The 10,609-nt window shown below is 55.1% G+C and overlaps 1 pseudogene; it reads left to right on the top strand.

Annotated features, from left to right (window-relative positions):
* LOC117444697 (EMILIN-1-A-like) overlaps positions 1 to 7,527 on the top strand; it is a 14,769-nt pseudogene extending 7,242 nt beyond the window's left edge.
* The last annotated feature ends 3,082 nt before the right edge of the window (positions 7,528 to 10,609 follow it).

Genomic DNA, 10,609 nt, shown 5'->3' with positions numbered 1-10,609 from the left:
AGGAGGTCCTTCTTCAGGAGGTTCCTCTTCAGGAGGTCCTTCTTCAGGAGGTTCCTCTTCAGGAGGTTCCTTCAGGAGGTCCTTCTTCAGGAGGTTCTTCTTCAGGAGGTCCTTCTTCAGGAGGTCCCTCTTCAGGAGGTCCTTCTTCAGGAGGTCCTTCTTCAGGAGGTCCTTCTTCAGGAGGTTCCTCTTCAGGAGGTCCTTCTTCAGGAGGTTCCTCTTCAGGAGGTTCCTCTTCAAGGAGGTCCTTCTTCAGGAGGTTCCTCTTCAGGAGGTTCCTCTTCAGGAGGTCCTTCTTCAGGAGGTTCCTCTTCAGGCGGGAGGAACCCGGCGGATGCCGCTCAGCCGGAGATTAAAGAGACCATCCACAGCATCCAGACCAAACTGGACCAGCTGGACAACCGCACACAGGCGAGTCAGCCAGGCTCTTTATATTGGAAGCCATCACTGATTTAATACGATACGATAATACGATGTATTGCAGCTAATGAAGCAAAGACAGATCCACTTAATGGAGCTCAATCTTTAAAGAGGTCCTGCAGACGAGGAGCAGCAGAGAGAGGCACTGTACTGGATCTGGTCTGAAGTGTGTTTGCTCCAACAGGCTCACGATAAAACACTGGTCAGCATCAACAACCACCTGGTGAACGGGAAGGGGGGCCAGCTGGAGGCCGGTCCGTCCGGAGGGGGTCTGAGCGGCTGGAAGATGGACTCCCTGAAAGCAGAGATCCTCCAGGAGCTGGAGAGGAGGGTTTCGCTGTCCTGCTCCTCCTGTCAGGTACCAGTCCTCCGTTAAGGGGCCGTCCGTCCGTCCCAATGAAACCTTCAAATCAAACCATGAACCCTGTTTTTCAGGCCGGTGTGGAGGATCTGCGCCGACAGCGAGGGAGGGCCGCGAGCGCATCGCAGCTCTGGAGAAGAAGCTCAGTGACACGGACTCTCGGTACCGCCAGAAACCTGGACGGGCTGCAACGCGAAGTGGTGCGACTGCGGGGGTGCTGCGACACCGTGAACCACCTCCGAGACCGGGTCTCTGACGCTGAGCGGAAGATCAGTTCGGCCTCCGAGAACCTGGACCTTCTCCAGACCAGGCTGGACAAGGACCTCAGCAGGGGGGGAGGCAACACTGTGGACGGGAAGCAGAGGATCAGGGGGCGGGGGGGATCAGGGGTTGGGGACCGGGGGTAGTTGTGACGGAGGGTCGACTGGACCACCGGCTGAAGGACCTGGAGCGGCGGGTCAACAGCACCGTGCAGAGGACTGATAACCTGGACAACCACCTGAAGGAATACTTCCACAGAGAACTCGGAGACCTGAGGACCGTGTTCCTGGACCGGTTTGATGACCAGGCCTTCAGGGTCTCAGACGTGGAGCTGGATGTGGGGCTGCTGAAGGACCAGCTGAGCCACCAAGACCAGAGGCTGAGGAACCTGGAGAACATCATGACACCACGACCCGGAGGCTGGAGGACTGCAGCTGTGGAGAATCTAGGGAGGAGGAGGATCTAAAGGAGGTGGATCCACAGGAGAAGGATCCACAGGAGGAGGAGGATCCACAGGAGGAGGATCTACAGGAGGAGATCCACAGGAGGTGGGTCCACAGGAGGTGGATCCACAGGAGAAGGATCCACAGGAGGAGGAGGATCCACAGGAGAAGGATCCACAGGAGGAGGATCCCAGGAGGTGGGTCCACAGGAGGTGGATCTGAAGGAGGAGGATCCACAGGAGGAGGATCCACGGGAGGAGGATCCACGGGAGGAGGATCCACGGGAGGAGGATCCACGGGAGGAGGATCCACGGGAGGAGGATCCACGGGAGGAGGATCCACAGGAGGAGGATCCACGGGAGGAGGATCCACGGGAGGAGGATCCACAGGAGGAGGATCTACAGGAGGAGGACTATCTGGGACAGGAGGAGGATACTACAGGAGGAGGACTATCTGGGACAGGAGGAGGATCCACGGGAGGTGGATCCACGGGAGGAGGATCCACGGGAGGAGGATCCACGGGAGGAGGATCCACGGGAGGAGGATCCACGGGAGAAGGATCCACGGGAGGAGGATCCACGGGAGGAGGTAGGACCACAGAGAAGTCTTTGGAGTGGAGAGTCGTCGCCAACGAGGATCAGATCCGACACTTCAACACAGAGCTCAAAGACCTGTCGGTGTCCGGAGACTCTCTGCAGAACAAGGTGAGGTCACGAGTCCGATGGTGGTCTCTCCGTATGCTGTCGCTGTGATGATCATAACGTTTTCCCTCCCGAGGTGGTGGACCTGACCCACGATGTGCATCAGATCAAGGCTCTGACCGGGGACCACGGCGAGAACTTCCACCGCATCGTGACGGAGGTGGAGATGCTGGGCCACGACTGCGTGCTGTGCGGGAAGGTGGAGGATGAGCTGCGACGACTGAAGAACCACTCCCAGGATGCACTGGGGCTTATGCAGATCCACATCAACAGACTGCAGACCCGGCTGGACTCCCGCAGAGAAGGATGCTCCCAGATGTGTTCACAACTGGAGGACGATGTCCGGATGCTGCGGGACGACGTCAGGAGGGTGCAGCTGTCCGGGTACGACCACAGGTCAGCCAATCACATGAGAGCTCTTTGAACCCCAAAGTTACTCTTGCTTTGTTTACAAAGACGGTTTCAGAACCGAATACATACATTCGTATTAATGCCCAAAGCTCAGAACCCCTCCTCATGTAGAGAGGCTTTACATCATGTATACCACGCCCGATCCCATATCGCAACGAGTCCCAGAAGGCTTGCATTGATCGGCTGTGAGGAAACCAGTAGTAGTTTTCAGAACTCGATACAAACTGTTGGTTCTCGGTTATTTCGGTGGCTAGGACACATATTCAGGTGCTTTTCATATCTCTGAACATTTCCTCAAAATATGAGTTTATTGTCAAACTACACTCCCAAAAGGTGGTGGTTCTGGTGGTTCCGGAGGTTCTGGTGGTTCTGGAGGTTCTGGAGGTTCTGGTGGCTCCATCAGACCCGGGTTGAGTGCTGAGAAGCCTTTAGATGGCCACAGTGTGATCGGCGGCTCGGTCAACAACAACCAGCTGAAGACGCTGCAGGCGGAGCTGACGGAGGCCGTCCTGACCTTCCGCTCCATCAACGACTCCCTGAAGGGGCTCCAGCACACGGTGCAGAAGCACGGCAGCGTCCTCACAGACCTCGGTGAGTCTGGGGACGCCCGCTCCATACAGTTCTCTGTCTGCGTTTTTAATTTCTGTTTTACTTTTATGTCTGCACCTTGCACCTGACTCTGATCCTCCGACAGGAAACACAAAGGACAAGATCATCTCCGAGCTGGACAAGATCCAGCAGGAGGTGAGGGAGCACATCGAGGAGAGCCAGGTCCGCCTGCAGGGGGCGGAGAAGGACGTGCGGCGGGTCGACAGCACCCTGCTGGTGGAACTGGGGGACTGCAGGAGGTCCGGAGACGGGCTGGAGAAGAGGCTGTCCAAGCTGGAGGGCGTCTGCAGCCGGCTGGACGGCGTCTCCATGTCCATCCTCAACATCAAGGAAGGTGCGTAATCCGATCTTCTACATCCTTTAGCCTACGTCCCGCGTTTGTGCCGTGTCCCGCGTGTTAACGTGTCCCGCGTGTTGCCGTGTCCCGCGTGTTGACGTGTCCCGCGTGTTGACGTGTCCCGTGTCCTTGTTGTGACGTGTGTGTGTCTCGTGTGTTGACGTGTCGTGTCTCGTGTGTTGACGTGTCCCGTGTGTTGACGTGTCCCGCGTGTTGCCGTGTCCCGCGTGTTGACGTGTCCGCGTGTTGACGTGTCCCGTGTCCTTGTTGTGACGTGTCGTGTCTCGTGTGTTGACGTGTCGTGTCTCGTGTGTTGACGTGTCCCGTGTGTTGACGTGTCCCGCGTGTTGACGTGTCCCGTGTCCTTGTTGTGACGTGTCGTGTCCGTGTGTTGACGTGTCGTGTCTCGTGTGTTGACGTGTCCCGTGTCCTTGTTGTGACGGTCGTGTCCCGTGTGTTGACGTGTCGTGTCCCGTGTGTTGACGTGTCGTGTCTCGTGTTTTGACGTGTCGTGTCCCGTGTTGTTGACGTGTCGTGTCTGTGTGTTGACGTGTCGTGTCCCGTGTGTTGACGTGTCGTGTCCCGTGTGTTGACGTCGTGTCCCGTGTGTTGACGTGTCGTGTCCCTTGTTGTGACGTGTGTTGACGTGTCCCGTGTCCTTGTTGTGACGTGTCGTGTCTCGTGTGTTGACGTGTCGTGTCCCGTGTGTTGACGTGTCGTGTCCCGTGTGTTGACGTGTCGTGTCCTTGTTGTGACGTGTCGTGTCTCGTGTGTTGACGTGTCGTGTCCGTGTGTTGACGTGTCGTGTCCCTTGTTGTGACGTGTCGTGTCCCGTGTGTTGACGTGTCGTGTCTCGTGTGTTGACGTGTCGTTGTCTCGTGTGTTGACGTGTCGTGTCCCGTGTGTTGACGTGTCGTGTTCTCGTGTGTTGACGTGTCGTGTCCCGTGTGTTTGACGTGTCGTGTCCCGTGTGTGTTGACGTGTCGTGTCTCGTGTGTTGACGTGTCGTGTCCCGTGTGTTGACGTGTCGTGTCCCGTGTGTTGACGTGTCGTGTCCCGTGTGTTGACGTGTCGTGTCTCGTGTGTTGACGTGTCGTGTCCCTGTGTGTTGACCTGTGTGTGTGTTGACCTGTCGTGTCTCGTGTGTTGGTGTGTCTCGTGTGTTGACGTGTCGTGTCCCGTGTGTTGACGTGTCGTGTCCCTTGTTGTGACGTGTCGTGTCCCGTGTGTTGACGTGTCGTGTCCCGTGTGTTGACGTGTCGTGTCCCGTGTGTTGACGTGTCGTGTCCCGTGTGTTGACGTGTCGTGTCCGTGTGTTGACGTGTCGTGTCCCGTGTGTTGACGTGTCGTGTCCCGTGTGTTGACGTGTCGTGTCTCGTGTGTTGACGTGTCGTGTCCCGTTGTTTGACGTGTCGTGTCCCGTGTGTTGACGTGTCGTGTCTGTGTGTTGACGTGTCGTACGTGTCGTGTGTTGAACGTGTCGTGCCTTGTGGTTGACGTGTCGTGTCTCGTGTTGACGTGTCGGTCGTGTTGACGTGTCCGTGTTCGTGTGTTGACGTGTCGTGTCCCTTGTTGTGACGTGTCGTGTCCCGTGTGTTGACGGTCGTGTCTCGTGGTTGACGTGTCGTGTCCGGTGTTTGTTACGTGTCGTGTCTCGTGTGTTGACGTGTCCGTGTCCCGTGTGTTGAACGTGTCGGTGTCTCGTGTGTTGACCGTGTCCGTGTCCCGTGTGTTGACGTGTCGTGTCTCGTGTGTTGACGTGTCGTGTCTCGTGTGTTGACGTGTCGTGTCCCGTGTGTTGACGTGTCGTGTCCCTTGTTGTGACGTGTCGTGTCCCGTGTGTTGACGTGTCGTGTCTCGTGTGTTGACGTGTCGTGTCCCGTGTGTTGACGTGTCGTGTCTCGTGTGTTGACGTGTCGTGTCCCTTGTTGTGACGTGTTGTTCCTCTTGTTTCCCGTGTTGCGTTCAGGTCTGAACCGACATGTCTCCAGCTTGTGGACGTGTGTTTCCGGTCTGAATGAGTCGGTGGTCCATCACGGAGGAGTCTTGGACTACATTCAGAAGAACCAGGAGGATGTCTACAGCAGGATGAAGAACCTGAACTCGAGCGTGAACCAGGTCTTCCAGGAGATGCAGACCTCCTCGGAGCGAGACCTGAACAGTGAGCGTGTGTTTCTGTGCTTCTCTCTGTGGGTTACTGCAGCTGCGTCCCGATGACCTTCAGTTACTGAAGGAACCGACAGGAACATCTTACAGAGAACCTCCAATGAGACACCAGTTTTTAATCAACAGTTCATATCATCCACAGGCCTGCCAGGACCCCCAGGACCCTCCGGAGAGAGAGGCTTTAACGGGCTTGCCGGGTCCCCGAGGGCCTCTGGGACCTCCAGGACGACCTGGAGAGACAGGGTCTCATGGTAGACCAGACATGTTATAGAAATATACTTTATATGTCCTGTTGTTGGCAGGTTCTCTGTGTGCTAACATCATTAGCAACAGCAGTAACCATGGAAACAGAATCATCTGTAACCTTGATGTGTTTCCCGTTTGTTCAGGACGTCCCCGGAGGTGACGCTCACGTTCCCAGACTGGCGTTCTCCGCTGCTCTTACGGTTCCCATGGAGCGAGCCGGAACCATCGTCTTTGATAAGACCTTTGTCAACGAAGGAGATTTCTACGACCCGAAGACAGGTACACATGACCCGGCAGGTTCTGCTGCAGGTTCTGCTGCAGGTTCTCCCGCTGAACGCGATCACTGTTTCTCCACACACTGTAGTCTGACTCCGTGCTGGAACACTTCCTTGAGAGGAATGCATCCTTCCAGGTTCACTCAGTTGGGGCAGGACTAGGGTTGGGTACCGAGAACCGGTTCCGAACCGGAACCGGTTCTCGGTACCCAACCCTAGGCAGGACCACAGAATCATTCCCTCCAGCACGTATCCGTTTGATTCTCTCCCGATGTTTGGTCACCAAGTGTGCTCCCTCACACACCTGCTCCAAGGCTGCAGGAACGATGGCTGTGCCTAGTGACTAGTTATCACATGCAGTGGTGTACTGGAGTCCAGAGATCACTATGATGGATCTCTTTGAGAAACAGCTCGACTTGAGAGCGCTTTTTAACTTCAGTTAGAAACTCGTATCGATAAAAATCACTTTGAATTCACCATTATGTGTTCTGTGTGCCCCCCCCCCAGGTGTGTTCACGGCCCCCGTAGACGGACACTACTTCTTCAGCGCCGTCCTGACGGGTTATAAGAACGAGAAGATCGAGGCGGTTCTGTCCAAGTCCAACTACGGCATGGCCCGGGTGGACTCGGGAGGCTACCAGCCCGAAGGCCTGGAGAACAACCCGGTGGCCGAGACCAGAACCCCCCCCGGGTCGCTGGCCGTGTTCAGCCTCATCCTGCCGCTGCAGAGCCAGGACACGGTGTGCGTGGACCTGGTGACGGGGCGGCTGGCCCACTCTGCGGAGCCGCTCACTGTCTTCAGCGGCTCCCTGCTGTACGAGGACCTCGACCCGGACCGCTGATCCGGACCTCGATCCGGACCGCTGATGAACTTCTGAGGATGATGAGGAGGGGGGGGGGGGGGGGCTGATGAACTCTGTAGGAGGAGGAGGAGGAGGAGGAGGAGGACAGAAAGACGCCCCTCCCCCCGACCACGCTGTCGTACTCGAGGGGCTCTTCATTCCAGTTTGAAGTGCTCTTCCACAGAATATACTCAAGTATTACGAAGTACTGCGAAGTACTACGAAGTATTACGAAGTACTGCAGTACCTGATGAAGTGAGACACCTGCAGCAATGTCACAGTTTAAACTGACAGATATTTAATCTGCCGGTAAGAACTGGTTATTATGAATGATGTATTTTATCTCAGTTACTGAAGGACAGATATTTAAAGCGCACGTACTTAAGAAACTTTATTCTGATACACGTCACTCTGTACGATTAATATCTCACTGTCATTAAACACGCGTGAACCACGTCTGTTTCATTCGTCTTCTTTCCCGCAGGTCTGGTGGTCAGCTTAATATTATATATATATGTATATATATGTGTGTACTTATACAACCCCAGACACTGGTCCAGTCAACAGGAAGCTGCTCAGAGGGGACACAGTCAGTGTCTCCTGAATGTCTTCGGGCCATCTGGTCCGGCAGAGTCCAGCGTCTCCCTTCACTCTGTCCTCACACGGCTGCCTCGCCCTCATCACAACACGTACACATCACCGGGACACAACCCGGTTTCTGGTTTCACACACACCGGGTTCTGCTTTCACACACACCGGGTTCTGGTTTCACACACACCGGGTTCTGCTTTCACACACACCGGGGTTCTGGTTTCACACACACCGGGTTCTGGTTTCACACACACCGGGTTCTGGTTTCACACACACCGGGTTCTGCTTTCACACACACCGGGTTCTGGTTTCACACACACCGGGTTCTGGTTTCACACACACCGGGTTCTGCTTTCACGCACACCGGGTTCTGCTTTCACACACACCGGGTTCTGCTTTCACACACACCGGGTTCTGCTTTCACACACACCGGGTTCTGGTTTCACACACACCGGGTTCTGCTTTCACACACACCGGGTTTCTGCTTTCACACACACCGGGTTCTGCTTTCACACACACCGGGTTCTGGTTTCACACACACCGGGTTCTGGATTCACACACACCGGGTTCTGGTTTCACACACACCGGGTTCTGGTTTTCACACACACCGGGTTCTGCTTTCACACACACCGGGTTCTGCTTTCACACACACCGGGTTCTGGTTTCACACACACCGGGTTCTGGTTTCACACCACACCGGGTTCTGGTTTCACACACACCGGGTTCTGGTTTCACACACACAGGGTTCTGGTTTCACACACACCGGGTTCTGCTTTCACACACACCGGGTTCTGGTTTCACACACACCGGGTTCTGGTTTCACACACACCGGGTTCTAAACACCGGGTTCTGCTTTCACACACACCGGGTTCTGGTTTCACACACACCGGGTTCTGCTTTCACACACACCGGGTTCTGGTTTCACACACACCGGGTTCTGCTTTCACACACACAGGGTTCTGGTTTCACACACACCGGGTTCTGCTTTCACACACACACCGGGTTCTGCTTTCACACACACACCGGGTTCTGCTTTCACACACACCGGGTTCTGCTTTCACACACACACCGGGTTCTGCTTTCACACACACCGGGTTCTGGTTTCACACACACCGGGTTCTGCTTTCACACACACCGGGTTCTGCTTTCACACACACACCGGGTTCTGCTTTCACACACACCGGGTTCTGCTTTCACACACACCGGGTTCTGCTTTCACACACACCGGGTTCTGGTTTCACACACACCGGGTTCTGGTTTCACACACACCGGGTTCTGCTTTCACACACACCGGGTTCTGGTTTCACACACACCGGGTTCTGCTTTCACACACACCGGGTTCTGGTTTCACACACACCGGGTTCTGGTTTCACACACACCGGGTTCTGGTTTCACACACACACCGGGTTCTGGTTTCACACACACCGGGTTCTGCTTTCACACACACCGGGTTCTGGTTTCACACACACCGGGTTTCTGCTTTCACACACACCGGGTTCTGGTTTCACACACACCGGGTTCTGCTTTCACACACACCGGGTTCTGCTTTCACACACACACCGGGTTCTGGTTTCACACACACCGGGTTCTGCTTTCACACACACCGGGTTCTGGTTTCACACACACCGGGTTCTGCTTTCACACACACCGGGTTCTGGTTTCAAACACACCGGGTTCTGCTTTCACACACACCGGGTTCTGGTTTCACACACACCGGGTTCTGGTTTCACACACACACCGGGTTCTGGTTTCACACACACCGGGTTCTGGTTTCACACACACCGGGTTCTGCTTTCACACACACCGGGTTCTGGTTTCACACACACCGGGTTCTGGTTTCACACACACCGGGTTCTGGTTTCACACACACCGGGTTCTGCTTTCACACACACCGGGTTCTGGTTTCACACACACACCGGGTTCTGGTTTCACACACACACCGGGTTCTGGTTTCACACACACACCGGGTTCTGCTTTCACACACACCGGGTTCTGGTTTCACACACACCGGGTTCTGGTTCAGGGTCACACAATAAAGACAGTGATCGAGTTTGTAAACAGGAAGGAACTTCATTTATTGATCATTAACAATCAGATTGTATATTTTCATAGATAAACATCTCTTTAATTATCTGACGAGGAATATTCATTAGTGTAGTGCAACGTGTTTTCATGGCTTCATATTAACCCTGACAGTGAGCCTGCAGACAAAGAGCAGGGACAAAACCCCCCACATCATATTAACCCTGACAGTGAGCCTGCAGACAAAGAGCAGGGACAAACCCCCCCACATCATATTAACCCTGACAGTGAGCCTGCAGACAAAGCGCAGGGACAAACCCCCCCCACATCATATTAACCCTGACAGTGAGCCTGCAGACAAAGAGCAGGGACAAACCCCCCCACATCATATTAACCCTGACAGTGAGCCTGCAGACAAAGCGCAGGGACAAACCCCCCCCACATCATATTAACCCTGACAGTGAGCCTGCAGACAAAGCGCAGGGACAAACCCCCCCACATCATATTAACCCTGACAGTGAGCCTGCAGACAAAGCGCAGGGACAAACCCCCCCACATCATATTAACCCTGACAGTGAGCCTGCAGACAAAGAGCAGGGACAAACCCCCCCACATCATATTAACCCTGACAGTGAGCCTGCAGACAAAGCGCAGGGACAAAACCCCCCCCCACATCATATTAACCCTGACAGTGAGCCTGCAGACAAAGCGCAGGGACAAACCCCCCCCACATCATATTAACCCTGACAGTGAGCCTGCAGACAAAGCGCAGGGACAACCCCCCCCACATCATATTAACCCTGACAGTGAGCCTGCAGACAAAGCGCAGGGACAAACCCCCCCACATCATATTAACCCTGACAGTGAGCCTGCAGACAAAGCGCAGGGACAAAACCCCCCCCACATCATATTAACCCTGACAGT

Source organism: Pseudochaenichthys georgianus, unplaced genomic scaffold (genome assembly GCF_902827115.2).
Source record: "Pseudochaenichthys georgianus unplaced genomic scaffold, fPseGeo1.2 scaffold_896_arrow_ctg1, whole genome shotgun sequence".
Classification (NCBI taxonomy): domain Eukaryota; kingdom Metazoa; phylum Chordata; class Actinopteri; order Perciformes; family Channichthyidae; genus Pseudochaenichthys; species Pseudochaenichthys georgianus.
The sequence above is the reverse complement of the archived record's forward strand: the minus strand, read 5'-3'. Positions and strand labels throughout refer to the sequence as shown.